This window comes from Hippocampus comes, unplaced genomic scaffold, assembly GCF_001891065.2.
Source record: "Hippocampus comes isolate QL1 unplaced genomic scaffold, H_comes_QL1_v1.1 scaffold12, whole genome shotgun sequence".
NCBI classification, from domain to species: domain Eukaryota; kingdom Metazoa; phylum Chordata; class Actinopteri; order Syngnathiformes; family Syngnathidae; genus Hippocampus; species Hippocampus comes.
The window spans coordinates 670213-673653 of record NW_017805478.1 but is presented as its reverse complement, the minus strand read 5'-3'; the positions used below and the strand labels follow the sequence as shown (position 1 = coordinate 673653).

Genomic DNA, 3441 nt, shown 5'->3' with positions numbered 1-3441 from the left:
CCCCCTGCGCCCTTTTTTTTTTTCAACGCTACGGGACTCGAGGAGTTTAAAAAAAAAAAGATGAGCTCTCACTTCAGCGCTGATAAAAGATCTCCATAAATCATCATGAGGTCACAAGAGAGGGCTGTGAGAATGAATTACATCGAAAAGATGGACAACGGCAGAGGAGCGCGGCTGGTGTCGACAGAAAATGTGTTTTGATTGCATTCGATGGTTTGGGATGAGTGGTGATTTTTCATTTGGCCAGAGCCCTTTGCTACTCAACAGAGTCAAGTTTTTGCAACAGCATTACAAAGTATCATTTGAGAATTCCGCTCATTTATCACGCCGGCCCTTTTTTTGGTTGCTCTCTCTTTACCGTATCTGTCGCAGTGCAAAATAAATAAATGAATCAAAGCACCGCAGCGTTGTTTGACAACAATAGATTTTTTTGTTTCTATCCGTAGCCAGAAAGTGAGCACATTTTCACCTCAAAACGGCCACGACCTTACTGAGCTGAAATTACACATGAGCTGATGGAGCCAGTGTGCTTCCAGGCACCAGATTTCCATGTTCTGACGTCACAAAAAGGCTCCGCAGCCGAGCTGCGAAGGAAGATGTGAGGAAAAAGGGAGTCTGATAGCTAAGAGTCACGGTACAACCCCCGGGCCAGTCGGCCCCGCTGCTGTTTTTCAATTTACGTCTGTGCCAGCTCCAACTTGTCAGACGCGCTTCTCTCTATTCTCTGTCAACTGTGGCCGTTCAAGAATATCGCTTATGTGACTGCTGACCCGGAGAAGCCAACGTACGGACCAGAAAACCACCGAGGACAACTCCGCTTCGCACCCACGACGCGAAAAGCTGAGGAGAGTGATTGGCACGCACTTTCTTAGAGCTCCTTCACTGACTGCAGGTTAATCCTTGAGAGGTCTCACCAGGCTCTCTCGCACGCTCCTCCGGGAGATGATTTTTCAAGGACACGGCAAGCAGAAGTGGGATTTATATGTGCTGGGTGACGACTAGCAGCGGGTATGACACTTGAGTGAGTGTGTGTGTGTGTGTGTGTGTGTGTGTGTGTGTGTGTGTGTGTGTGTGCATATAGGCCACTTACCACAATCTCATCAGGAACTGGTGGTGCTTGGGGCCCGGAGAGAAGCAGCTGGCTTTATATTTCACTCACAGTCCCTCTGCTGTACAAAGAGAGAGAGAAAAAAGACAGATCAGGGAAGGTGGCCATCAGCCGATACTGTGTGACAGAGCATCTCTCTCTCTCTCTCTCTCTCTCTCTGGTGGTAAATGCACAACTCCCCATGAAGTCTGACCTGTAAATGGGTCCCTGGTGATGCCTGAAAATGGACTGTGGTAGAAAGAAGAGATGATCAGAGAAAATGATGTGCCAAGAGTGTACGTGTGTGTGTGTGTGTGTGTGTTTGTGTGTGTGTGTGTGGGTGGGTGTAAACTAGAGGACAAGATTAGTGATGGAAAAACGTTTACGGGGGGCGGGGACAAGAGCTAATTGTGTACGTGGCGCATTCAGCTACCGTCCCAGTGTTTCAAACATGACTTGGGTCCCCGTAGAATTAGCTTAATCTGATTATGGGGTGGGGGAAAAATAATACGGCGTAGATTGCTGCTAAATGCTGCTAAAATGTTTGCACTCATATAAGATTAACTGTGGCGTCTCAAGTTTTGTATGTAATTACCGTTTACGGGGGGCGGGGACAAGAGCTAATTGTGTAAGTGCTACCGTCAGCTACCGTCCCCGTGTTTTAAACATGACTTGGGTCCCCGTAGAATTAGCTTAATCTGATTATGGGGTGGGGGAAAAATAATACGGCGTAGATTGCTGCTAAATGCTGCTAAAATGTTTGCACAGGTATAAGATTAACTGTGGCGTCTCAATTTTTTTATGTAATTATATCTACAACACTTCAGAAATGACACTTGGCTAGAATCGCGTACACGGGTCCCTAATGGCCAATCCGATGGCAACAAAAGTGAGCAGGCCCTGAAATGAAACTGTCCTAATGAAGCCCCATGAGTCATTTTCTCTCCCTGCCGTCTCGGTACTCATGATTGTTTTTGAGAATGTTGTTGTTGTTGTTGAGAATGGGAGCAGTTGTGTCAAATTTGCGGCTATCGCGCTCGTATTCTCTCATACTGGTCGCGTGAAGTTCAAGATGGTGCGTCAGAAAGGTGAGGGGCGGACTCACTTTGGTGAGATCCTGTATCGACGTCTTAGTGTAAGCAGCGAGCATGAGTTGTCTGGGCTTTTCTTCATCGCTGCCGCTTCTAGTTATCCGACACACGCCTTTTGTAAGTGGGGGCTGGCGTTACCATGGCAACACAGGGGCCCAGCTACACGCACGATAGCCGGTTTACAGGACGACTCTCGTACAATAACCAATAAGTTCTCAGTGATCTCTTTGCGGTTGCGTTTCTCAGGGAAGAATCAAGTCGTGTCAACGCCGCGACCCGGCGAGGTGAAAAAGCTGAGCGCGTAATATTGATACGTGTTGTGCCGCATCGGCGGCAGATTCTCCCATTGATTCGCCGCCGTTTGTCTGTGTGTGTGTAGTCATGTGAGCCGTGGTGTCGCTCGCTATCTGCAGAGATAATTAGAGCGCAACTCTTTTGCCGTCCCTGCAGGCCACTGATCCAGCTGCTTTCATCTAATATAGGTCAGCTGTGACAAAGCCCAGCATGGACACTGATCAGCTTGGCCTCCTCGCAAATACTGCTGTTGCATATATCACGTGCATATTTATCCTGTGCACGCCGCAGAAAAACAAGAGAACACTGTCCGCAGAGCCAGCATGAATGGCATCTCTTTCCTTTAACATCGGTCATCGTGTGGCGTTTCCATGACAATGAGTACTTGATGGATGTCACACTCAAAGGTGCATACATTGATGTTTTTTTTCAATTTGACAATCCTGTCACGTTTGCCCTGGCAGAGTGAAAGATTTGCATTACAAAGCCACTGGCAAAAGGTGCGCTTGACAGAGATGTAAATGAAACAAACTAAAGGACTTGGAGCAGCAAAGCATTGCACCCTATGATTGTGATCTTAAAGCGCACCGCGTGGCCAAAAAGTTGACATCATTTGAAGTATGAATAATGGAGGATCCACTTCAGATGCACATGCAATTGGATCGGCTTAATAAGATTGGTTTTTGAAACGGATATCGATTTTATAACACGACTCGCTGTCGTCAAATGGAGGCATGAAATACACTGGCACAAGTTAGACCGGCTTTTCCCTGGTCTAATGTCCAAACTGCCTCCTGTCACCGCCGAGACATGCCACGGCATGAAAACGCAGATGCGCCGGTCAATAAAAATAGAGCCGTAGAACATTTTCGAGCACCACACCGGAAAGCTGAAGCCCAGATTCAAATCCCGAGCCTCAAATCTGTGAGGTTCTTGCACTCACCACTATTACACCACCGCGCCACCAGT

The 3441-nt window shown here is 47.5% G+C and overlaps 1 protein-coding gene across 1 annotated transcript in view; it reads right to left on the bottom strand.

Moving 5' to 3' along the window:
* Positions 1-1121, bottom strand: part of dlgap3 (discs, large (Drosophila) homolog-associated protein 3) — a 33750-nt gene extending 32629 nt beyond the window's left edge. Inside the window, exon 1 of the mRNA XM_019875613.1 lies at positions 1091-1121. The gene's annotated coding sequence lies outside the window, so the exon portion shown is untranslated. The remainder of the gene's footprint in view (positions 1-1090) is intronic.
* Between the last annotated feature and the right edge of the window lie 2320 nt (positions 1122-3441).